Source organism: Lichenostomus cassidix, chromosome 1Aa, assembly GCF_008360975.1.
Source record: "Lichenostomus cassidix isolate B80296 chromosome 1Aa, HeHo_3.0, whole genome shotgun sequence".
Lineage (NCBI taxonomy): Eukaryota > Metazoa > Chordata > Aves > Passeriformes > Meliphagidae > Lichenostomus > Lichenostomus cassidix.
Window position 1 is genome coordinate 49383756 of NC_139480.1, and position 25785 is coordinate 49409540.

Sequence of the window (25785 nt, forward strand, 5' to 3'; positions counted from 1 at the left end):
GGATTGGGATCTCACTCTCTCCTTTTCTCCACTTCTGAGGGCAATTGAAGGCCACCTCTGTGGTTCTGGAGGTCAGAGATGGTGTGCCAGGTTTTCTGCTGGTGTAAATCCACAGGGATTTCAGACCCCCACTCTGTGTACACAGTTTTGGGAGCTTTCTTAGCATAACTCAGGAATCCATGGGTGGGTCTGAACCCAGGTGTCCTGGGTCCAGGCAGAATGACCCAGTTTCACCATGGAAGACTGGGATGGTCAAAACACTGGGAGTTACCTAGGGGAGCTCTGCAAGAAAATTTGGGGGTAAAGAATAAGAGAATAAGATGAACATCCCAATGTGGTGGAAGCTCCCAACCACCGGGAACAGGTGGATGTTTTGCCCCAGCTCTGTGGAGATTTATTCACAGGATCAACCATTGGAATGGCACCAAGCCTAAAGGGAGAGTCTTCCCCCTCTGCCCCTTTCACCACAACTCTCGTTTTCTTGCCTCTTGGAGCTAAGGAGGACAGGCTGGACTTTTCCTCCCACGGAATTGGGCACATATCCCAAAGGCCACCGGGAGTCTCTGCCACATCTCTGCTGTGCACTCGGTAAGCAGGAGAGCAATTGCTGACTTACAATCATTTCTGTCCCCGCTTTCCCACCATGCTGGCTGCTCTGGGGCTGTGACCCAGCACTGGCAGGGCTCCGTGGTGCCCGTGGCTTGACTCCTGTGGCTGCTGGAGTTGTGCCCACCGTGGCAGAGGTGGCAGGGCATGGTGGGGACAAGCTGAGCTCCAGCGTTCCAGGGTCACCGGGGGTGTGCAAGGCTTGGAGTGGCCAAATAGTCCGGAGATGGGGCCAGCAGAGGGCACTCCGATACCATCGCTCACCCACCCACAGACCGAGCCCTCAGGTGGGGAACTGGGCCGCCCCCAACACCCTACAGCCCCTATGGGCTTTGCCGACTGAAGGAGGCGATGCTGATGAAGTGCAGCAGCCTTGCAAGCCGTGTTTCCATCACTGCGGGAGGGGGAAGGAGAACATGGGTGAGGAGGGTGCAAGGCAGAGATGTCCTAGGAATCTCCCCTGTCTGTCTCCATCAGCTCACAACAGTCCCACCACTCAGGCACAAGGGTGGGAGATGCAGTGCACACAACCCAGGGTTTTCCCCGCTAAGGCAGTGGGTGCAGTGTGGCTCTGGCACAGGGCTGTCCTGGTGATGTCCCTGTCACTGTGATAGACCAGCTTTGGGCACTTCCCAGCCCTCCTCACCTTGCAGACAGAGTGTCACCAGCACTGATCTGCAGATGGGAAATGGCCAAGGCTGTTCCTTTGGCAAATGAGAGCACTGCCCTGAATGGAGAAGACAGGAGCCATTTCAGCACTGCTGCTCATGGCATGGGGTGGCCACAGCCATGGAGAGAAGCCCTGATGGGTTGAGATACCCTTGTGAGAGGTGCCTGGCAGCAGACTCTTCTGGAGAAGTGTTTTGCCCAGGCCACAGTGCAGCAAAACCTTTCAGGTTGCTGGCAACCGTCTCAGGAAGCTGAGGATCACTGTGGTGAGCCCTCTCCTGTCTCCTTATCACCTGGAAGCAGCTCCAGGAGTGCCACAGGAGGGTTTGCTAGAGCTGTGCTCACAGCAGAAGTGAGCAGCAGGATGCCTCACAGTCATCACTGCAGCCACAAAGTCAGAGGTGACTGAATTGGCCTCCTGCTTCTGCCTGAGGTCTGGACACTTTCCCCATCATAAAGTTGGTATGGCAGCCACATGGGAAACTGGGATTCCCTGGAGCTCTGGGAGGTGGGGGTCTCCCTGTCTCCTCTGCAGAGATGGCAGGAGCAGAGCACCTTCCTACGTGCTCTGCGAGCCTGAGTGCCTCGTGGTTTTGCTGCAATAAATCTGGAGCAGCTATAAATCTGGAGCAGCTGGCTTAAGTTCCTCCAGGGTTCAGAAGAAAAACACATCCAGCCTGATGTGTTTTGTTTGCCCACTCACTGTGTTTCTAATTGGAATGTTTGTAGCCTGGAAAATTGCTCCTTAGACTACAGTACCCACAGTCCTTCGCTGGCAGCTTGGCACAGCCTTTTGGGGCAAAGCAAGACCTAGACCTGAACTGGGGCTTTCCTCACTTGATCAAGGCAGCTGGAGGTGTTCAGTCAAGCCCAACTGTCCAGCAGGTTCACCAACTCACTGAGGAAAAACTGGTGAGGTCAGTGAGTGAAAAATGTGCAGTGGTTCCCCACCTTCCCTCAGAGGCCATTGCCAGACCCTGATCCTAGCAAGCAGCGTCTTCTGAGTCTATTTCTCCTCCATTTCTGCACAGCCCTGTCCAGAATTCTTTTCTAAATGAACCCTGAAGTCCAGTTTGAGAGAGCTCACAAGACAGAAACAACAAGCATAATGAACCATATTTAAAATGATATTTTTTCTGCCTTTGGAGTTTGGTTAATTTATAATCTATAAAAGTCTCTGCATAATTGTATCTTGATTAAAATGGTATAATTAGGTGCTCTGGATCTCTTTCCCCTTTCCCTAAGATTATTTCTGTCTAATTGCTTTAATCTGTGTTTTCATGCACCCACTAGAAAATCAAAGCATGCTCCCATGAGGATGCGGGTGAGAGTGAATAAAGCTGACGACTCATTAAGAGCAGCAGAGAGAGGAAACTGCATCTAAATCACCACTACATTAACGAGGTAAAATAAAAAAAAATCAAACTGAATAACTAACCAAAAAAAAAAAGTTTTTTAAAAAAAACCTCACAACAAAACAACCTGACATATATTTTATTATTAATTAACATACTGAATAGAAAATTGTCTGTTCTTAAAGCAAGCTCCCTCCATTATTAAATGAGAGCAAAAGGTCTGGGAATTTTAGTTCTCCAAATCTGGAGGTGATTTTGGAGGGGGTAGAGTGCAGCCCTTCTAGGCTGACAGGATAAAGTTCATTGAGCAGAGGTTGGAAGACCTGGATAGGGCATCAGTCCAATACAGCAGTTTATTAGCAGCGCCACAATTATCCTCAGTTTGAGTGAGAACTGGATTAGACTCCAGGGAGAAAGGTAATGACTGGCTGACTGCATTGCTAGGGAGGCTTGGCAAATCCTTCAAGGGTTGACGAAGTCAACTCACCATCCTAAGACTAGAACAGCTTCAGCTCTCCAAGTGACTTTCTGTCTTATTATCGATGGTGTTCAGGTACAGATGCTGCCAACTGGCTCCAGTAACCTACAAACAGGTCACTTATTTCCCTCCAAGTGAGAAGTCATGTAAACAAGACATTTTAAAAAGATTCTGGCCGTGAGTATGGTTTATTAACATCTGCTCCAGTCTCCTGAGAAGACCAAGCCAGTGCTGTGCTCTGGTCTCCTGTTACAGGGGGGACTAACTGTGCTGTTTGCTATTTGCCTAGCTCAAATGTAATTCCCACCCACTGCAGTGGAGAGAGGCTGATTTGTGCCCCAGATGTGACTGAAGAACTTTGTCACCAAGCACTGTTTACTCTGAGCAATGCTGAGCAGCCCAGACAGGGCACTGTGCTGGTGCAGCCACTCTCCTCTGGGGTCTGGAGCTCTGCACAGATGTGGTTGGTGATCCAGCTGTGCAGGACTTGGGTGAGCACAATAATTTCCTACATGGCAGCTGATGGGATAATACTGAAAAAGAAAGGAGGATCAGCTGCTTTCAGCCCTTGAGTTCAAGAAGAGCCTAATCTAATTAAGTGGAGACCACTATCAAATTACCAGCTCTCTTTTAACGTAGCCATTTAAAGTGGTTTGGTGTATTTATAGCAGGAGAGTTAGGGAGGGCTTTTCTCCCTTGGGGTTATACTTGTGTGTAAGGGAGAGATGTAGAAGACTTCTGCTTTGAATTACTTCTCATCCCTAGCCTAGAAAACATTTTGCTCAAGGTTTAAGACACTGAAATCTGATCCCAGCTAGCCTCTTCCTATGCCTATGAAAGGAATGTCTGCCTGGCCTGCTCCTGAATCCTGCCACAAGCCAGCAGCACAGAAGTTTCCTTCGGGGATTAAGCTTTCCTTAAAGCAAATCCTTGTGCATCTATCTCAGGTCAGTCGATAGCCTTGAAAGGGCAAGAGGAGGGGCAGGCTTGCCGTGGTCAGAAGTCAGCAGCCTTTTCCTGCTGAACTTCGACAGGAGTGGCATGGAGCTGTCAGCAGTCATTAGAGAGTGAGTGGAGAGGCTCTCGGCCCCACAGCCCAGCGTGTGGCTGGTTGATGGAGTGGCCCCAATTTGTCTTCCCCTGATTAGTGTCTCTGGCAGCCTGCAGCCCTCTCGGTTACTCTCCCTGTAATTCCATCTCTGGGGGAGCTCCTGTGTGGCAGGATCTGTGTCAGATGATCCCCCAGGCTCGCAGGAGGGAGGAGATGGGAAATGCTCGTTAGGAGTTGTTTCCATGCATAACAACAGTAATAATCCTTAGCCTTTTATCTAAAGCTTTTACGAATGTTAATTCATTAACCTCTCTCAATCACCCTCTGAGGTGAGGATTGTTATCCACGGGATTGGACAGATGGGAGAAGCTGAGAGGTGGAGTGCCCAGCCTGAGGCTGTGGGACAAGTCACTCAGTGCCACCAGGTCCTCCTTTGCCCTCCAAAAACTTGTCTCTCCTCTCCTGTGAGGGGTGGGCTGGCTTCTCCAGGTCACCCTGCTCTGGCAAGAGAAGACCTGGCTGGCAGTGATTACTGCTTGTCCCTCTGGCTGCAGAAAAGCTTTTCAAGAGGAGCTGGGGCACTGAGCCTTGTGCCAGACTGTCACCAAGGGAGGGCTTGACCTGCACCACTCCTAGGCCATGGCACTGCCCTTTCTCCAGATGCTGAAACCCACAGTGTGTTCTGTGTCTGTCAGGTCACCTCTATTATTGCTTGTAAGCAGACAGGAAAAAGGAAGGAGGGGAGAGAGACATAGAAAAAGGGAACAAGGCAGAAGGCTTATAAGTGAGAAGACTTTTTGTCTCCTTCACCATCCCCATCTCCCTTCCAACTGGGATTTCTTCTACTCTTAATGATGTGTCTCATTCCTGATGTGAAAGATTAAAAACCAAGAGATTAAAAGATTACACAAAGTGGATGAGATGGACTTTGCTGCCTCCCTCCCTCTTGCTGGGACAGACCACTGGGAAGCCTCTCTCTCCTGCTTTTCCTGTCTTGATTCCCCTACCTTCCCCTCCCACACCTTGATCTTTGCAGATGAAAAGGCCCTTGCCTTCTGACGATTTGAGCTGTTCTGGCCACCTTCAAGGCCTCTCTCTCATGCTTCTCAGGGGCAGGTGGAGAGAAATGATATGTGTGAGCTTGAGGGGAGCCCAATGACACAATGCTTTAGCTGTCTGTCTTCAGATATTTTTCCTCTGAGGAATATTCCTCCCCTAGGTGGTCTGTATTGCTGGAGAACTCTGGAATGAGGCAGGAGAAAGCTCCAAGGTGTCCTGAACCCGTTGCAATGAAAGTACCACCAATGGTGATGTGAAGCCCCCCCTTGGGATGAGAGTGTGTGGGAAGAAGGCTGGAGCAAACCAAATTGGCTTTGGGTTCTTTTGACTACTCTTCCTCTTGCAGAGCAGGTGCCAGCACAGGTGAGGGGCCCTCTGAGTAGATCTTCAGTTCTGACAAAGAGATTTTTTCAGCAGCAAGTCTGATAGAGCAGATACTTTGCTTCTGTTCACTCCTGAGGTGTTGGGGGTGTGGAGAGGAACATTTGTTGCATTTTGGTTAGTCCCTTGGTTCCCTGCTCTTCTGCCTCCAGACTGCTTGAACAATCTGGCTTGAGCTGTCCTGCTGTAGTTCCAGACCAGACCAGAGCTGGAAAAACCCAACACCTTTCTGCCCTTTAATTTTGTTGCTCTATCCTTGCTTGAGTTCACTGTTGCTCTTCTTGATGGTGCAAGAACCAAGAAAGTTACAACTAACCCTGGCTTCCCCTGGGCAAAGTCTGCAATATCAACAGCCAGGAGAGGGAAGAAGGTCAATTCCATGCCTGGCGGTGCTACCTCATTCCAGGAGAACCTTGTATCTGTGGCATGCTCTGAGACCTCTCAGCCTAATGGACACAGCAGTGCACATCCCTTTCCCCCTGCTCTATGTCCACAGCTATAAGAGGAGAACCTGCAATCACTTCCACGCTGGAGTCTGTAAGCAGGTTAGTGTCCAATGAACTCATGGACTGAGTGCATTGTTATTTCCAAACCTGCTGCCCCTTGTATTGGAAACTGGGCCCCCCTCCATTTGGCAAGGATGGAGGCATTGTCGTAGCAGAGCAGGAACTGTTCACGCTGTGCTGTGCCTACGCAGTCCTTGCTGTCTACCACAGCCACTGCAACATGCATCTACCCATGAGGAAGGAGCCTCGTGTCTTTATTCCTGACAGATGTCAGTTCCTGGAAAACAATCCCTTCCTTCCCTCCTCCTGGAGTCCCAAAGCCAAGCTGGGAGCACACGAGCAGGGAAGGAAATCTGCCAACTTGGTGTTTCTCCCCGTCGCTCCCTCTTTAGCTGCCTGTGAGCGAGGTTGCAGTAAAATAATGAAATAAAAGCCAAGGACCAGAGAAAGCTGATTCATCCACAGCCCAGGGCCAGCGGCCGGCTCCAAGCAGAGCTGTAAAATCAATCTGTCACTGCTCACCGCAGTATAGATCAGTGGAGAGATTCTGACTGCAACGAGGGCAGAGCCCAGCCTTCTCCCTCGGCCCGTTTTCCCCATCCGCGGGAGCCAGCTGTACCCCGGTGGGAGATGGGCAGGAGAAGAGGCAGAGAGGGAGCAGGGCTGATCCCTGAGCTGGAAACGCTGCCAGCGAGGCTCCCTTCCCTGGCAGCACACCGAAGGTAGTGCAGGCAGACTGCGTGGCTTCCCTGCTCGACCCTACCCTCCCCTCCTCCTGGGGGAACTGGCACAAGGTGAGGGGGAATGGCTGGCTGCACTGCCAGCCCCTAATCCCTACCTGGAGCATCCCTGTTGAATGACAATCCCCAGGCTGGGTACAGAGGGTTAAAAAATCAGTTTTGTCATCGCTTTTGTGATTCCCAGATTCTGGGCTATTCTAGGACTTAACAGCTCGCTGGCATATGTTGGAATAGCACTAGGGAATTGCTCTAATAAGGTCAGCTCCCTTGTTCACCCCTAACAGCATCTCCAGTCCTAGAGGATGTGGCAGCCCAACAGAGCAGGAGCTGAGCAGAAAGGTATAAAGCAAAGTGGTTTTTTGGGGCTGTTTTCATCCCCAGTAAGGGGGCAGAGAGGTCAGGCCTGACTGCAAGGTAGTGGTCTCAGACACATCAGCACAAAAGAATTAGAAGGTGATTCTTCTGTACTGCTGGACATAGGGAATGAGGCACCTCTGCAGCTGACTTAAAGTATCTATGACGTCCTTAGGAGGCTTTTTTTCCTCTCTTGGTGATTTTTTTTTTTTTTTATTTGCAAAGTAAAAAACAACAGAGTCTTTCCAGGACTTTTGGCAAGGTCAGAGCCTCTGCAAAATAAACATGGGGGTGAGCTCCTGTGCCCTCTAGATCATCTGCAATGGGGCAGATGTGCATGGGGGGACTGGCTTTGAATCAGATGGAAGACCCAAATGTCCTGCACTGCTGGAAATGTGGTACTTGCTTCTGCTTGTCTCTTGGGGCATTTCTGTGCTGCTGGAGTTAAGTATTGTTCCTGGGTCAGTTGGAGTATGAGAAAATACCATTTGACCCCCAGAGGCCCTGGTAGTACAAAGATCTTGCCTGCCCCAGCACTTCTGAGTCCTGGAGGGATGTGTGCCAGCAGGAGAGCCTCTGGGAGACTCGTCACAAACAGACTGCAAGATGATCCTGGAGGAACTCAAGCAGGAACAAATCCTGCATTAATTTGGAGTTGGAAACCTTTTCTCCTACTTCAACACCCTCCAAAATTAGATACTGTCTGTCCTTGGAGGAAGTAGAGAGAGATGGAAGCAAGTCTCTGTTCCTTTAGCTTTTAGCTTCAAAGAGCTTGGAGGAAACACCCCACAGCCATAACACCCCAAAGTGATAAAGGCAAGGAAACTTGAGTCTGTAGTTGCCAAGACAAGCTTCCTTCTCTGATTCCGGGAGGTGTGAGTAGTTTTGGCATTTAATCCACTGGGAACAGATATCTACAGATGGTCCAGGGAACATCCAGAAGTGTCCTTAGAGCTTCATGCCTATCTCCCTGAGGAGTGTGTCTTTAGGTGTATATGTGTGTCTGGGTGTTTTTTCCCACTTGGGTTTGCCATTTTGGGGTACAAGAGGGAACAACAAGCTTCCTATGTGTCATTTCCAACAGGGTTGAGGACTTTGTGTATTTCTGCCAAATGGGACAACTAATTTCTTCGTGCCATCCAGCTGGTGTGTGTGATGTCTGGGCTGCTTTTGTAGATGGGTCCTTTGCACTTGCCTGTGTTTTGAGGGAGACAACTCATTCCTGTAGGGCTATTTATTGTTTTTCTCTCCATTTACAGGTTTATTGGTTTGGTGTTCTGCCCATGAGGCTCCTGTATGCATATGAGAAAATTGAGGGCAGTCCTCTGCTTGCTGGGGTTAGATTTACATGAGATTATTTCTTTTCTAATAGAGAAAAAAATGGGCAGAAGAGTCAAAGGAGCTCACCTTCCCTCTATAGAGCTGCAGGCTTGAGATAGATGGGACAATTAAATTATTCTGTGCTTATGTATTAACTAGCAGAATGGAGAGGTTGGCCACAGGTGAGCTTCTTTAGCTGCAGTGGGCATCACAATATCAAATAGAACATAATTGAATATCCTGAATTGGAAGGGATCCACTAGAAACATTGAGTCCAGCTCCTGGTTCTGCATAAGACAACCCAAAAATCACAGCATGTGCCTCACAGTATTGCCCAAATGCCTCTTGAGCTCTGTCAGGCTCAGTGCTGTGACCACTTCCCTGGAGAGCCTGTTCAAGTGTCAACTACCCTCTGGGTGAAAAATATTTTCCTAATATCCAACCTAAACCTCCCCTGATGCAGTTTCATGCCGTTAATACAATCCATTTAATAACAGTGCTGCTTGCAGTGGTGTGTGTGTGTGTTTGTGAGCCTAATTCCTCTTCAGTTTTTGGACTGCAAGAAGAAAACCATTAGTTTCCCATCAGAGGTTATACATTTTTGTGTATTCTGTACCTGTGTGCATGTGGGTGCTGTGGGTGGCAGGGTTAGGTGTCTGTTCACCTAGAAGCTGTTGCAAGCATGTTGGTATTTATGCTGAGGGGAATGTCTTCACCCAGCTGCTGTGTGTGAGTTATGGTTGTGTGAAGCAGGAGTGCTGGTGGTGTCTGTTCAGGTGGGAGTGGAGGTCTCAGAGCACTTCCATTTGTTCTGGCCACCTCTATGCATGTCCCTGTGAAGAATGTGATCAACTCATCCAGGAACATGTGGGTTTGAGTTGGGCCTGGGTAAATGCAGATGTTGGGGCAGGCTTCTAACTTCAAGGTGGTTTCTGAGCAGGAAGCAAATCACAGTACTCAGATGGACCTTCAGACATTTCTGAGCAAGACTGTATGATGTGGTTGCCTGGAATAGCACGAGACTGGATTGTACATCCCAGGAAGCCAGCTCCCCATCCAATGTCCCTAAGTTTTTCCAGCTGTTGCATGTCTCTGAGTGAGACAGGCAGTCCCTCCACTGCTGTGGTGAGTGTGAGGGGTGCATCCTGTCCCTCCACTTGTAGTCTTGCACGCCTGTGCAGAGATTTTTTATGTCTGTCATGTGTGCTTCTGGTGTCTGTGAAGGGACTGGGGAATAATTTCTCAAGAGTGACCCTGTGTTTGGTAACGTGGTTTCCTAGCAGCTATCGCCTGTGTGAAGTATTTGGGGCCAGACTGTGGCCGAGTCCCCAGCACCTGGTACACATGGATGCTTGTTTCTGGCTGTGAGCAAGATCTCCACTGGCAATGGCACGTGTGAGTTTGGGGAGAGGGAGGTGGAAGGTGTTCCAGTAAGCTGTTGCACGTACATCAGAGAATGTGGCTCTGGATGCCTTTCTGAAGAGCTGTTGCATCTCTGCGGCGGTGATTTGAGGAGGTGTATGATAGACAATCTCCCCAGAGCAGTCACATGCGTGTGTTTGTGTGTGGAGGAAAGCTTTCCTCCACCTCCTGTTACGTTTTTATGGGTCAGTTTTTTGAGCAAATACCACAGGGGCTTGCATCAAGGTGTAGTTCCCCATGGTTGTTGCACTTACCTGTGTCAGTAGGTATAGAGCTGTTGCATGCATATGTGTCTGTGTGTGTGTGTGAGTGTGCATAGCTCCTCAGGAGCTGTTGCTTGTAGCTGTGTGGCTCCTAGGAGGCTGTTGTATTTTCATGGGGGTGACTGAATCCTGACAAGCTGTAGCCTGTGCGTGATTCCCCAGCAGCTGTTGTTTGTGTGTACTGCTGGGAAGCTGTTGTGCGCTGCGTGTAGCTCTCCAGCAGCTGTTGTGGGGAATTGTGTGTGTGTGTGTGTGTGTGCAGTTCCAGCAGCTGTTGCATGCGTGTGCTCATGTCTCCGGTGGAGGCCCACCCCTTTCCGCCTGCACCGGAGCAGTGGCTGTGCGGGCGAGGAGAGCTCGGAACCGGCTCCATGGGAGAGGGTCCTTTGCCTGCCACAGCCTTCCCGGCTGGGAGAAGCAGTGCCGCCGGCTCCGCTCCCAGAGCCCTGCCAGCCGAGCCCGTGGCGAATTAATCACTCGCGTTTTAAATGCCAATACAGCCCTTTCTGCCTTCTTCCCCCAGTGATGCGGATGCGGCGAAGGCAGCAAATCCTCCGGCTGTGCGTGCCCTCCCTGGACTGCTGCTCCATCCCCGCCCGGCGTGCCCGCGCGTGTGCATGGCTGGGAGCGCTGCCTAGGTGCGGCCGGGAATGAGACAGCTGCGGGGCAAGGGACGCTACAGCTCCGAGGGGTGACACGAGTGGGGGACACCCCCATCCCCCCCCGCACACACATCTGCAGGGCTGCAAGTTGCTTGAAGACAGGGGTCTTTTGTACCTCCTCTTCATCTCTGTCATGCCCCGTATGGAAGCTGGGAGCAGTCGCCCCTCCAGAAGCAGGTACGTGTGTGTGTGACACGTTTTTGTGTGCAGTCCTTGTGCTGCTGCCTCGCGTGTCCTCGGCTCCGGGCTGCCGGCCGTGTTGCCTCTCGGAGAGGCGGCTGAGATTGGAAAAGGGGGAGAAGGGCAGGATGCATGGATTGCCCTTTCCCTCCGGCTTGTGCACGCACTCCCTGGGGGCTGGATGCCTCTGATCTGAGGATGAAGGCGAGGGGTGAGTGCAAGAGAGATGGGGAAGTGGCCCAGGGTGTGTGTATGGGGGGAGATGATGCCTACATGGGGTGATGGGAGGGAGGGAGGCTTGGAGCCGGGTCTCCCTTTCAGTGTGTGTGTGTGTGTGTGCTCTTGCTTAGGATCGGGATGCTGAATATGTTCAGGGCTTGCTAAGCTGGGTTTGACCCGTCTGCATTTATTCAGCCCTTGCAAAGGCAGGGGATATATGTATATGTACATATATCATATCTATATCTGTATATATATCTCTGTGTGTGTGTTCCTGTGTGTATCCATGTGTATGTATAGGTATGGCTATAGGTGTATGTATGTACCCCCCACAAACACGCATGTGCATGTACAGACAGACACACAGACAGACCTCTATGTGTACTGCCTGCAGCTCTGGGATGGAGAAGGAGACAGTCTCATCCCTCAGCCCCCTGCCTCTCTGCAAACTTTGTGGGGGAGCCTCTGCAGACAGTGGTGTGTGTGTGTCTGTGTGTCTGTCCGTGTGTGGTGTGTGAATATTCGCCTGGTTTGCATGCAAGGGAGTGAGTAAATCTCTGCTCTGCTCTTACACCGCTCTGCTGGGAGACTGAGTGGCTGCAGAAAAGTCATTGCGTGGTGTCTGTCGGGTGTGTGAATGTGTCTGTGGCGGTGGTGGGAGCCGGGTATTTACGTAGGGGCCCAGGACAGCTACTGAATGCATATGTAAGTGTATATGTATTGCCTGCAGGGTGTCTGCATGCCCGTTTATTCCACCAGAGAAAGCATGCCCACATTTTTATGCATAAGGATCTTCCTGCTTTGGGGCATGGGATGGGGGGGAGGAGAAGCTGAATGAATGAATGGGAGCAAAAGGAGGGGGAAGGAGGAGGGGTGGGGGTGGGGGAGAGAGACGAACAGACGCATCCTATTCTCGTCCCAGGACAGGCAGGAGTGCACAGCTGCTGCTGCTCCCATTCCAGAGCCTGGATGTGGCCGGGGAAAGGCAGCATAAATCTGCTAATGCTGCAGGAGGCAGCATATTCGGGAGCTGCTGTGCGTGATGCCCTCTCGTGTGTGTGTGCTGGTGTGGCCCCAGCTCCTCACGCGTGCATGCAGCACACGCGTGTGTGTCCCGTGTGTGAGAGTGCACAGAGCCGGGCTGGCTGGGCACAAACCCCGAACATCCTCTCCAGCGGCCAGGGAAGGAGGTGTCAGTGATGGGGAGGAGAGGAGAGCATCCTGTGCTGCGGGCAAATCCATCTCGCAGCCTCCTCTGGCATTCTATCTGGGCTCACACGAGCACAGGGGGTGCACACAAAAGGGGTGCACGTGTGCAGGCCAGGCCGAGGAGCTGCTCCCCTTCCTTTCCCCTAAAGGCTTCCAGCCTTTAGGACCCTTCTCCCCACCCTGGAGGTAGAGAGCTATAAACCGGTCTGTGGAGCAGGGAGAGGATTGCTGAGATTGGAGGGGGGTAAAGATTGTGGAGGGGGGGAAATATGCCACTGGAGGGGGCCTGGGGAGCCTGGCTGCATTGCATGCTGCGAGCCAAGGAATTTGTCATGCACAGAGAGGTGGGAGGGAGTGGGAGTGTGTGTAATGTGGGGGAGCTGGGGTGGAGGGCGAGGAAGGAGGCTGTGCTGGGCTGTGAGGGTATTTCTGGAGTGCCCTACCTCCCCACACCCCCCTTCCGGGTCCCCACACATCCCATCACTCCTGGGTCCCAAGAAGCGCAGCCTGACAGCATCGCTAATGTAATATTCAAAGGAAGCTTCATTTGCATGGAACATGCATTATTAATATATTTAAATACAGCCCCCCTCTCGCCTCCCCGCTCTGTGCAGACCGTACCAGCAGCAATGAGGAAGCTGCAGGGAGTGGAAGGGTGCCGATGCAGTGCCAGGGGTGAGAAGCAGACACTTTAATCCCACTGATTTCCCCACCTAGAAACCTTCCCCCCACCCCCAACCCCTTCCCCATCTGCCACCCTTCTCACCCCATTATTTTCCTTGGGGGGCAATTGGCTTTCAGGGCACCCAACCCACAAGCATGCAGATTTGTCGGCATGAAGCAAACTGCCTTCATTGCTTTTCCCCCATCAAAAACTACAACACCAAGGGAGGAACTGTGGATGCATGGCCTTTCCAGCTCTTCTCTCAGCTCCAGGCAAAGCGGGTATTTGGGAATACGCTGTCTGATCCGCTGCACTGGTGCAAAGCTAAGCTGTGGAGCAGAAGCCACTTGGAGGGTAGGGAGGGCATTTGGGAAAGGGGGGCATACAGAGGTGTAGCTTTTGCTGGGGGGCAGCTGGCGGTTAAAATCGGAAAGGTAAGAATCACAGGGAAGGCAGAAGGGAGGGAAGCATAGCTGCAATGATGTCCGTGATGTTTGTTCTTACCTGGGTCATGTCAGAAGCCAGATGCAGCTCCAGGCAGAGTGCAGCTGCCTCATCTGACCCTGTTGAAGAGTGGTGGAGAGCTCTGCCCACCTGGGGAAAAAACTACTGGTCATATCAGGGCCTGTTGAAACCTCCCAGTGCTGTTATCAGCTGTGTCAGAAAATATCAGCACATTTGCTGAGGGAGAGAGACCTAGCTGCTCTCTCTTTCATCCTAAACACTGTGGGTTTTTTTCTCTTGGTCCCCTCTGAGTATGGACCTGGGCTGAGTTGTTTCTTTTACTAGTGTCAGGGAGGGCAGAGGACATGCAGAAAACACCCTGGTAAAGGGATGTGATGTCCCAAAATACACTTGCAGACTTTGCCCATGCCTGGGCACCAGAGCAGGACAGGAGCAGCTTCAGTGCAGAGCAAATATGTTCCAGCAAAATATCCCCTTTTCCGGGAACAGAGGAGGTTTTGCTTTTCTCCTTCACGGAGGAGCAGAGCTGTCCTGAGCAGTGGGGGATCCCAGGCTGCTGGCAGCTATGGGGAAGCTGGAGCTTGCCTGGTAGCTCTGCAGGTTCTGCTGGTGGGGATTGCCCATACTGGAGTTAGAGCACGTGCTGGAGCAGTTCTGAAGGAGCAGAGCTCCCAGTGCCTTTCCATGTGGGAAGAGGGTGAGGCAGGACATGGAGTGAGCCACTGAAGGGGAGGCAACCTGAATGCATGGGAGTCACCTCCTCTGCCAGGGTTACAGGGGCTGAAATAATTTCTATGGGCTGGAAGGGGAGAATGTAAAACTCAGGGAGCAGAGCAAGAGGCTGTGACCCACCTCCAGCCCCTTCTCTCTGCTGGGTCAGGAGGGGTTTCTCACAGCTGTGAACCAGATGAGTGCTGTATTTAAAGCCCCAGATGAGTCAAGCTCGACACTTTGGAGGTGACAGTGACTGTGGTACTGCTGTTGTGTTTGCTTCAGTGGTGAGATGGTCTGGCAGCAGCTATAGCTTCACTTTAGCAACATTGCATTTGTATCCTGACTTTCCTGTGCTTCCCAGCTGGTGTTGGTTTTGTGCCTTGCTTTGCCCTGACCTCCTCTTCAAGGGTCTTCTGGGTAGCTCAGGGGTACACAGACATTGCCTGAGATGAACTGCTTTCCTCACCAAATAATTCTCTGTCACTGAGGAGAAATGACCTCATTTTCTCAACACTCATAAGCCAAGAGGAAACCCAGTTCCAGCTGACCAGCTGAGGTACAGAAGGAGGGAAGGGCAGTTGTCACTCTTTCCAAGGCATTTTAAGAGGTGGGAAACAAGCTACTAGGAGTCAGGTTGAGGTGACTGACTTGATGGGTTTTGTCCCCCAATGTTGCCACTTGCAGGGAGTCTTTAAAGATCCTCACTCATCACTAGTTTGGGGAGTCTCAGTGGCTACAGGGTGCCCTATAGCATAGCATCAGATGCCATGGAGATAGGCATGGGGTCAAAACCCCACAGAAGAGTCTGTTGTGCTGTTGAAGATGAAGCCCATTCAGTGCTGACCTGACTGATATGCTGGGGCTGTTCTTTCCTGTCTGCAGTCACTCTGGGGAATTCATCTCCAGCTTTTCAGCCCTTTAGCACAGAATTTCATTCCAGGTGATGCTCTGGGGAGCTGATGGTGCAGTATGAATTTCACAGAGGTGAGAAGCTCTGTCTGGGGGCCAAGAATTCATGTTCTTTATACATTAACACTCTCACAAAATGTTAATATCCCTCTGATTTTGGTAAGCTGGAGGGGATAGACTGTTTGCAAGAAACTGTGGGTGCTTTTGACTCCTGTGAATGTCAGTCTGATAGAGAGATGGAACAAACACAGTTGTGAGAAAGGATCATCAGTAACATGACTCATGGAGGGTCACAGAGTGGAAGGAAGGACCCCTAGCTCTGCTACAACTGCCCTGTAGAGAGTCCCTTTCTTTCCCTCCATGCTCCTCAGCTTTCACCTCACTTTTGAGTAGCTTTGGTGATGAGGTAATCACTATGGAAGGATCTCTAGATCTGAAGACTCTCTCTCAATATGATGCATGTGCTACCAGTTGCCTTAAGGCAAGGTGTCATATGTTTGTGTTCATTCTTTCCATGGCTCATAGGCTCAATCTGTAGACCAGATGGGTCAGAGCTGCCTGTGTATTTTTAGGCTAGCATGAGGACTCCATGAGCTATCTTTCCTCTGGGAGTGTTGGTTTATGCATGAGAACATGTATGTATGGAGCAGGGAGAGCACCATTTTCTGCTAGACTTTGTCTGTCCTGTCCTCTTGTATGCACAGGTTACTTGTGAATGCCCAAAGTCTCCATGCACACGTGTGTCATTCCTGCCTCATGATATCATCCCTGTTTGTGTTCCTGTGTGCACACATGTGTCATGCAGGTGATTGTATGGCGATTTATTTGGGTGTGTTTATTTTTGTGCACACATGCACCTTTTCCACACCCAGAGCTTGATGTCTCTTCTCGAGGCATTTGAGTATGTGTTTGTAGTTGTGTCCCTTGTTCAGCTGCAGGACATCTGTCCCACCTGTCCACGTGTCTTCTCCTCCCCACCTCTCATGAACCTGCTTCTTCCTGTCTCTGGGCAGACAGCCTTGATTTTTATTAGCTGGTGCCACAAGGGAGATAGCTTTCCTGACATCCATATACTCAAGTACACCCAGAAACTTTAAGCCTTGAAGCACAAGGGAGATCACATTCATGTTATTTCCAAGGCCTTAGTAAGATCAGTCTGGAAATCTTGGCATCACTGGGGTGCCATGCTAGCTGAAGAAGGGTGATAAATTGGAGGGAACTCAGAGAAGAGCAATACAAATTATGAAAGGGCTGAAGGTACTTATTTATGAGGAGAGATTAAAAGAACAAAATATGTAGAGCTTGACTAAATGATGATACGTAACAGCTTGCGTGTATTTGAGGACTGTAAACAGCAAGGGAAGGAGGAGATTGTTTAAAGAGGCAAAAAATGGGCAAAGTCAGAGGCAAAGTCAGGAGCTGAGCAAAGAGGAGAATATTTGTCTCGTGAGAGTACATGCAAGGTTCCCATTGTGAGTGCTCAAACTGTGTATGAAATAGCATGGCAAGTTCATGGAGATGCAACTGCTGGCAGCAAGGAAATGTGGTGGTGGGAAGGGGTGGAGGGAAGAGGCTACACTCAGCCAGTGATGGAAGTGGAGCTGCAAGGCCTCTTCTTTACATGAAGCATTGCCAGGGAAGTTTTGAGAGATGTTTGATTGTCTTTCACCTTTTATTGATTCCCTGTCTCATGGCTGGGAAGAACCCACAGACACTGTTGTTGAGGGAGGAATAAGTAAACAGAGTCTGATTGAGGTGGAGGACATTATTCCTTCCACCCTCTCTGGCTGGAGAGGTAGTCTAGGAAGCAGTCTTGTAGGAAATGCCTGTAGGTGAAAAGGGGCTTTTCCACAACAACTTTCTAGGACAGTACAAACCAAACCTCCCAAAGCAAGGGGTTGACAGTGGGGTCAGGAGAATCAGACTTCCCTCCTCTGAATTCCTAGTCACAGATGGCCCAGAATTGGGACAACAAGGTCAGAAGGATTAATACCCCTCCTTTTTTTCCTCATTGCAGTCACAGGCCAGCAAAATTGAGTGAGATCATAATAAAAGGATTAGTGTGGAGAGGCTGTCGTGAATAGTGTGATAGACAGGTCAGGGGAATGGAAGGGAATTCAAGGGGGTTGGACCTGTTACAGATGGTGTGCTTAAAGGGCTCTGTGTTTATCAACTGGAAAAGGGGATTTGGTCATAGAAAAATCTGGAAAGAGGCATCGAGGGAGCTAGGGCTCAAGCAGAGATGTTATTCCCAGAAGGATCTGTACTGGAATGACTGGTGTAAATGATATCTGACCTCCTTCCAGCTTTAGGTCAGGGAAAAAAATATTTTTCTTGGAATGAGCTCTGTTGTTCGCTGCCTTGTCCATCCATCCCCAAAATGATCTAATGCACCAAAATTATACTGTTACTCAGAGCTACTCTTTGTCCATGACTTCTGGGCCAGCCTAGCTGTGGAAAGGAATAGGAATATAAAAAGGATCCTACTAAGCCAGATCTGAGATCCTTCCAGTGCAGCATCTCCAGCTGTAGCTGAAAGGGGGAAGAGCATACAGGCAGGACAAGTGTGTAGCAGCACTTCTTCTGAACCCCCTTTCAGCCACCAGTGAGGTGTGTCTGAGGGACCTGGTGCTGGAAGATCTGTTGTTGTGCACTTTATAGTTCTTGATGGATTTGTTTCTTCCCTGAATTTGTCCAGCTAATTTTTGAGGTCAGGTAAATTTTAAGCATCCGCAGAATCTCACAGCAGGAAGACGTGCAGTATAAACATGTAGTTTGTCTTGAATCTGTAACTTTTTAGTTTTTGACCCCTGATGTTTGAGTGGGAAGAGGCTGTTAACACCTCTTTCCTCTACCCTTCCTGTGTCATCTGTGTTTTTATAGACCTGTCTCATTTTATGGTCTCTGTTGTCTGTTTTCCAGTATCCCTTCACCTTTCATCTCTCTGCATCTATCTGCTGCCTCCTTCTTGGCTACAGTGCTGTAGCTTTTAGCAACAGGAGGAACTTTATTTTACTGCCATGACTTTACCAATATCATGGAGAGTAGCTTGGCAAGTACATCAGCTGATTTCTTTAGGACTCTGGGGAGCATCTTGCCATGCCCCACAGATTTATGTGTGTTCAGGTTCCTCAGGTGCTCATGAACCTGAAGTTAGAGTTGGAAGCACTTTCCTCTCCCAGTCCCCATCCTGCTGTCCATCCCCTCAAGAGGTGTGGGGAGAAATGTTGCCATTGAAGACTGAGGCAAAAAAGGTTGCTGATTACTTTTGCTTTCCCCTCATCTATTTTTACCAGTTTTCCAGCATTGTTTATGAGAGGGGTTCACCTTCTTTAACCTTCCTTTTCCAGTTAACATACCTGGAGAAGAAAAATGAAAATATCAGCCATCTTGGGAGTGATCTTCAAACAGAATAGGTTCAGAGGGAGCAAACAGGCTCATGTCCTTTAAAGGGCCCTTGTGGGGTGCAACAAACGTTGGAGGATACATGGAAAGAAGAAAGTGCCCTCACTAGTCCTTATGACATTTCCTACAGAGGAAAATTGTTCTGAGTAACCTTCGAGTCAAGGGCTGTAGAAGACTGAGGTGGGTGGTGGGAAGTCTGCTTAGATGCTGTCAGTTGTGACCTGGGCCTGGGCAGGCAGCAGGGAGAGTGAGGGACAGTTCTGTCAAGAGGGGAAGGATGTGAGGAGAGAGGTCTGGTATGAAGAAAGGGTTAAGGGGTGGAGGAAGAAAGGTCTGAACAACATCCTAAGGCAAGATAGTGATGACAATCTCTTTAGCAGGCACTTGCACCTTGGGATTTCAGTCAGGTACCCCACTGGACACTCCTCATGGGGCAAGGAGCTCCTCTCCAGTCCTAGCACCCTGTCCCCATCCTGGTCACACCTCGGAGAGTGCAGCTGCCTCCCTCTTCCTTACAGACCAAGGAAGGTGGTGGGACATGTATAACATCACATGTGTACAAAGCTTTTCTACCAATAGTCAAGTGTGGAGATGGTGAGGGAGAAGTTATTTTTCTTCTTTTTATTTTTCTTCCTCCCCTCTCACTTTCTGTCCTTTCCATTGTTTTGTTTCCTCCCCTATGCTCGTTGTAACCTTCCTCCCCTTCCCTGTCAGCTCACCTAGCACTAGCTGCATCCTGCATCTCTGTTTGTTTTCCTTTAATCCACGCAATGGATCAGTGACAGACCCCCACTGTAATTTTTTAAATCAAAGCCCTTTATCTTGAATTGAGCAAGGTCAGGGGAAGCTTCTTAAGGCATCTTTGTATTTTCTATCTCTGCCTCAGAGCAACTTAAAGGATGGCTCAACAGGATTAGTAGAAAGCACAAGATTGGACAAATGGATTTGGCAGGGGCTGGCTGGTGGGCCTGGGGGAGTGGGAACTCGCTGTGCTGGAAAGAGGAAGAGCTGGGCTCTGCTCAGGGCCTCCCTTGCTGCCTGCTGCACCTCTGGGCATGTGAAGGCAGCTGGGCTGATGCTGAGTGCAGCCCTGGGAGAGAGCAGCCCAGCCTGAGGCACTGCTCCCTGCTAAGCAAGGCTACTTAGCCCTAGCCAAGAGCTCCAGGGCCAAGGCACAGGAAAATCACTCTGTGCTTCAGGGATCATTGCCCTTAGTGCAAGCCCTTCTGCAAAGCCTGGAGGCTTTGAGGCACAACGGAGCCATGCTGGAACAGCATGGGTCAGACCTCAGGAACAAGCCAGGAATGCATTCCCTGTAGTTGTGAGTCCCTGAGGAACGCTTCTCGCTTCGTCCCCATCCTGCTGGGTGCTGCTGGAAGTGTGAATTAGCAGTCCAGAGCTCCTGTCATTAGGCTCTGCTTCCTTGGCTTAACTTCTTCTGGTTCTCTCCTCCCTTTATTTTTTTTGCCTTCTGGTTTTGCAAGTGCATGTATTAGAAGGAAGCGTCAGGCTGGCGATGTCTCCTGGCACAGCCTGGCTGACACTCAGTGCATCCCTGACCCTGTGCTGCCCCAGCCCCTCGCTGCTGCTGCTGCCAGCACCACTCCTCCCCTCCTCTACTCTTAACTCGTGCTGCCTCTGCCTGGGAGAGGGTCTGCCCCAGGCTGCCCCTTCACCTGTGATGACCAGGCTGATTTGGCCAGCCACCAGCCTGTCTGAAAAGGCTCTGTCCCTTCCCCACCACATGGTCAGTCTGCACCAAGCTGGAGCCCCCAACCATTTGTTCTCTGCTCCCCCAAGTGACTGCTTCTCTCCTTCACCTGAAGCTCCTCTGTCCCATCCTGTATTCTCAGTGCACTGGGGCTCAGTGGTCAGAAAGGAGATTTTCCTTTCATGAGGAGCATTTTCCACAGCTGCAGTCAGTTCCTACAGCCTGTTCCCACTCAGACAGACACTCTCTCCTTACACACAGTGTTCAAGCCCATACACACATCATATTATCCTGTGTGCATGCACACAGCAGTGTGAATTGAGTGTGCAAGAGAATAGAGATTCACATAACCTTGGCTTTGCTTTCCCAAGCCTCCCAGAAAGATGGGGTGGCTGGATTAGCCAGGGACATGACTGCTCCTTCCCTGTGCAAGGATTTGCCTCACAGGACTTGCCACACTGTGGTCTTCCCATTATCAGCCCCTCTTCTCCTGGGCAGATGAAGGGTTTCTCTGGGATCTCATTTCCTCCTTACCATCCTCCTGCAGTACCCTGGCCCCAGGGTTTATCTTTGGTCTGGGGCACCCAGCCTGTCGTGTGTGCTGCCTGTGGGGGAAGCTCACGCTGTTTCTGCACAGAAGAGGATTTGCATGCATGGTGGGGGAGAGACAGCCTGGCCTGTTTATTCTTAATGCTCCATATTATCTCCATTAATAATGCCACCTCTGCCTCACATGCTAATTAAGGCTCAAGATTGTTAATGTAATAGGGAATTTGGGCAGAGACCACACAAGACTGGCTGGATTAAGTTAACCTTATGGACTGTTAATGGATCTCCTGGAGGGGCATTTCAGCCTAATGAGAATCCAGCTAGAATTGTAATCAGGGGCTCACTCTCCGTATGCCTGGTGGGGCCTGGAAAGCTGGCAGGGCTGCAGGGCAGGATGTGGGAAAGGCATCGGCAGGAGCTGCTCATGAAGCCGAGCAGGGAAGAGAAGGATGCAGGGCTGGAGGGGAAGACCTCAGTGTGAGGCAAGAATTGGAGTAGCAATGCGGTGGTGCTGCACAGGGGAGAGCCTGAAACGGGCTCTGAGGCTGGTTCCTTGCTTTCCTTGGTGGACATTTAAATATTAGCACAGAGGGCTATTTTCCTGGTTGTGATTGCCAGCAGTGAAAAGGTCACCCAGACTGTCTTAGCCAGGCTAGCTGAGTAGGCTTCTCCGTAGGAAAACAAAAATCTGGCAAATCCTGTCCTGCCTCCTGGAGACCTGCACTGTGGGTCGTGACTGCTGCTACACAGTGGATCAGAGAGCCAGACTTTGCCAGTCTGTCGTCTTGTGTGGTGTGGAGAAAACATGGGAGAAGGGATCTGGTACTGAGCACTCTTATGTGTAAAGTGAAAGGCTGGCTTCAGAAGAAACCTGGAGACAAATAGAGGGTTCAAAATAGAGCTCAGAGGTGAGGATTTCAGGGTACAGGTTTGGGTGAAGTTTGGGGATCTCACAGATTCAAGATTGCAGTTGAGAAAAAAACAGATGATGTTTAAGTGTCAAGGCTTCATTTCATGGCAAAACTGTTTCTGGGCCTGGGGGAAACTGAGTCTTACTGGGAGCTCATGAAGCCTTCCAGGGAAGGTGTGCATATTTTCACAAGTGGCTCCTGTGTGCTAGTTTTGTCCTCCAGAGGGAATAAGTGCAAAGTGGGATATAGGGCAAAAGCAAAGCCTGAAATGGAGGCCAGTTGTTTGCATTTCAGTTTGGGGAGCTGAGTAATTTAGATCAGCCCCAGAACAAACAAGTGGAGCTCAGGATAGAGTGTTTGGGAGGAAGATAATGTTCTGCGGAATTGGCTAAAGGAACAAAGAAATGTTTTTTGGGTTTTTTCTTGATCAAGCCCCACTGCCCCAGGAGGTGCTCCAAGTGGACAGGCTCTGTGCTTTGGAATCCAGCCTGGAAGCTCCCCTGGAAGTGGGATCTGGCTGAAGGTTTAGCCTTCTAATGGGAACAATGACAGAGCAGCTAAGACATGTTGCTTTGGCTACAGAAGCATGAGTTTCAGCTGTCCTGACTGCAATTCCTGCATGAAATTTCTTACACCAACCCCAGCTATGGGTGATTCTGGCTGGGGAGCTGAAAGACAGGTATGGCTGCAGCTGCAGGAGCCTCTCCATATTCCCAGCTACAGGGATTGCTCTCTCCTAACTCTCTTACCTTGATGTGCCCAACCTGAGCTGTATCAGCCTGAGATGGCCCATGGCTCGGATATGAGCTGAGTTTGTAGTGTTTGGGGCTTGGGGGGTGGAAGCTTGTGGGTTTAGGTGAAAGTCTGTGAGTTTGTGATGCAGTTCCTGTGGGTTGAAAAGGGTGATAAGGACATGGAAAGGGAATAGGTCCAGTTCAGGATTTGCCCAGCGAGTTTTTTCTTCACTTTCTGGCTCTCGATGTGGGAAAATACCAGGGAACTGCTAAGAAAGGAGTTCCCTCCCTGTGTGGTGAGTGGGAGTTGGTTCCCAGGGCAGAGCATGCTGCTGCCAGTGAGCAAGGGGAGCTGAGGGAAGGCGAGAAAGGAAAAGCGGAGACGGGAGGAGAGGCAGTGCAGGAGCCAGACGGACTGTTCCACCCAGAGAGGGGATCCTGTCCCTGCAAACCTGGATTCTGCCAGGGCTGCTTTCCAGCACATGTACACTTACCATAGTTTTGTGCTGCTGGTGTTTGTGTCTCCCAGGTCCCCCTGCCTGCCACCACAAAACTGTGATGTGGCATCCCTTTGAGATGAGCACCGATGTGCACATGCAAACACGCATATGCATTCCACTCAGCTCCCGTTTGCTGTGCTTTCTCAATCCCTTTTCCTTTGTTTAGCCAGTCATGGTACTTCTTCCATGTCTCTGAAGCACAGGAGCAGATGGTTTGCAGGTCAGTTTAGGATGGTGGTTCCCTTTTCCACTAGTGGCTCTCGTCAGCTGGTTAGGTCAGTGCTGTGTCTCAGAGATGAAGATCCTCCTTGCCCATCCACACACAATACCTCTGTGTCACTCTCAGCACCTATTAGAAATTCTGAGTCCAAATGCCTCTTTAAATTGCCCTCATGACCATACTTTAACCCAAGTAGCACTTCAGGCCATAGTGGCTTTTCTAGGTTTGGCAGCATATGTTAGCTTTGACCAAATGAGGCAATACCATCTCCACTCTGCTTTGTACATGTGCCTTGCTGAGACCCAAAAGACTCTCTCACTTGTCCCCTTTCAGCCTAAATTATTCATCTGCTGTAATGCACAATGGATGTTTGTGGGAAGAGGCATGCAGGTACAATTGAGCACAGTGCCGAGGCACTGACATTCCTAGCAAGCTGAAATCGCCTGAGTGCATGGGCCAAGCTTAGCTGAGAGCGAGAGGAAATTTCTACTCCTTCAAAGCACTTCAGAAAAGTGCACGGTGGTGGCACTGATGGAGGCAGAGGGGAAGAGAGGGTGTTTGGAACGGTTGGGGTGGCACTAAGGGCTTCCCCACGTTTGTTCTGGCTCCTCTGATGCTGCCACAAGAACATGGATGTGGTGCATGCATGGGGAGGTGGGAGTGAGCTGAAGTTGGTGGCTTTGGGGAGTCGAGAGCTGGCATGCCTGAGCAGTGGTGTGGAAAGTGTACTTTCACTCACTGGGAAGGGGCTGAGGGTGTCTGGTGAAGGATGGTGGAAGGAGGGTGCTGGGGCATGAGATGTGTGTGAGGGCAGGGAGCTCCTGAAGAGGCCATGGCAGTGTCCACCCCACTGACCCACACTGAGCTGTATCCATACATGCTCCCAGCCCATGCTGTCCAACAGCACAGCTCAAGTGCTTGTGGGACTCCTTTCCCATTTCCTCCGTGTGGCTGGGGCTGGACCCGACTGCAACCCCTGCATTGCCTGTGTCTTAAGCCACGCCTTTGCCAGCCTTTCCTGCCTGCCAGCTCTGCCTTTTGTATCTGTGCCACCGCTGCTCCAGTGATCCCAGTGCAGCCATGGACCCCTGCACCACATCCCCTCAGCTGCACTCACATCCAGCTGCTCTTCCCGGCTGCAGAGCCCACGCTTTCCCTTGCCTCTCCCATTTCCCGGGGGCACACAGGTACACTTGCTTGCCCTGATGTCGAACCCTGATTGTTGTCCGTCATCGCTGGCAGCGTCATGCTGTGACACTGCCGAGCTTGTTAAACAAGCCTGGCAGAGTGCTCACTGTGCTGTCCCTGGTGCTGGGCTGATCTCCCTTCATTCCCTTGCCCCTTCTTACCCACCTCGTGGATCTCCTCGTCTTTCTTGGGGCCTGGGGGAAGCTGGCGCCTTCCTGGCCGAATTACTGCTTCCCCTAAGGGTTTATATACTTCTTCACCATGCTTAGGGTTTGCAGTCACGTCCCCTGATGCCACTATCGGCCAATTTCAGAGCATCTCAGGGCTGGTGGGACTGCATGCTCTTCTTTGCATGCAAATTATGCACATCTAACACCAAAACTGAGGGAAAGAGAAGGGATGAGTGTGGATGCTTTTACAGGCTTTCTGCTCCAGAGACTTTGCCCCCTGGAGCTGCAACTTGTGTCAGCGGACAGACACATGGGAGATGTGGGAGAACGGGCAGAATTAGAGAAAGTGCAAAAAAGGGGGAAGATCTCAGAGACAGAGGCAGCTAAAGCAGATTTGGTGTGGCAGTGGTGTGTGCATGTGCATCTGTGCACTTGCACAGAATAATACAGCTGTCTCCAAAGTGAGTTCAAGCTTCATAACTTTCAAGAATGTCTTTTCCTTTTCCTTTTTTTTTCGTGTGAGTGATGCTGGCTGTCTGCGTTTCATGTCTAGTTTGTGTTTGTCTGCCTGTGTTGGATGTTGATGAGTATTTGTGTTTTCCATGTGACAGAATATGTCTGGTGGTTGCTGGGGCTAATGTTTAGGATCCAGAAGGATGCTATGCCACTGTGTGGGTTGAGTTTAGGTAGGTAACAGTGTCTGATACGATCAGTTTGTATGCTGCAGGCAATTCATAAGCAGAGTATATTTGTGTGTGTTATGCAGCCACTGGTGCTTGCTTGACTTATGTTCCTGAGTGCATGAGGATGTTTTATGTGCCCTCATTTTCTTACATGTGCATGTTGTGATTTGCTGGTGTGCTGTTTGCAGTGATATGGATGTGTGTGAGTACATGGCACTTTTTCTGGTCTTTGTTATGGGGATGGGTTCATTAAATGCAGTGTATTTGTGGAGTGACACTCTTGTAAGGGGTCAGGAACTGGTGCGTGGTAGACATGTTTGGGTATTCAGCATGCATTTGTGCAGGGATCACTCTTCGCTGCGCCGTAAAAAAATGTTTTTGCTGTGTACTCATACGAGTGGTGGAGCAGGCTGGGTGGAGCTGATGTGGTTGTGTGATGGTTGTCTGAATTATCACGTGTGCATCTTAATACAGATGTGCAGCCTTGT

At 50.4% G+C, this 25785-nt stretch overlaps 1 long non-coding RNA gene across 2 annotated transcripts in view; it reads left to right on the top strand.

Annotated features, from left to right (window-relative positions):
- Positions 1–230: 230 nt before the first annotated feature.
- The window catches only part of LOC146443792 (uncharacterized), a 58217-nt gene continuing 32662 nt past the window's right edge, over positions 231–25785 (top strand). The window contains exons 1-4 of one of the 2 annotated variants that reach the window (XR_014849302.1): positions 231–588; positions 2005–2192; positions 2569–2679; positions 10728–11043. This is a non-coding gene — a long non-coding RNA (uncharacterized LOC146443792). The remainder of the gene's footprint in view (positions 589–2004; positions 2193–2568; positions 2680–10727; positions 11044–25785) is intronic. The other variant, XR_014849301.1, reaches the window with a different exon arrangement.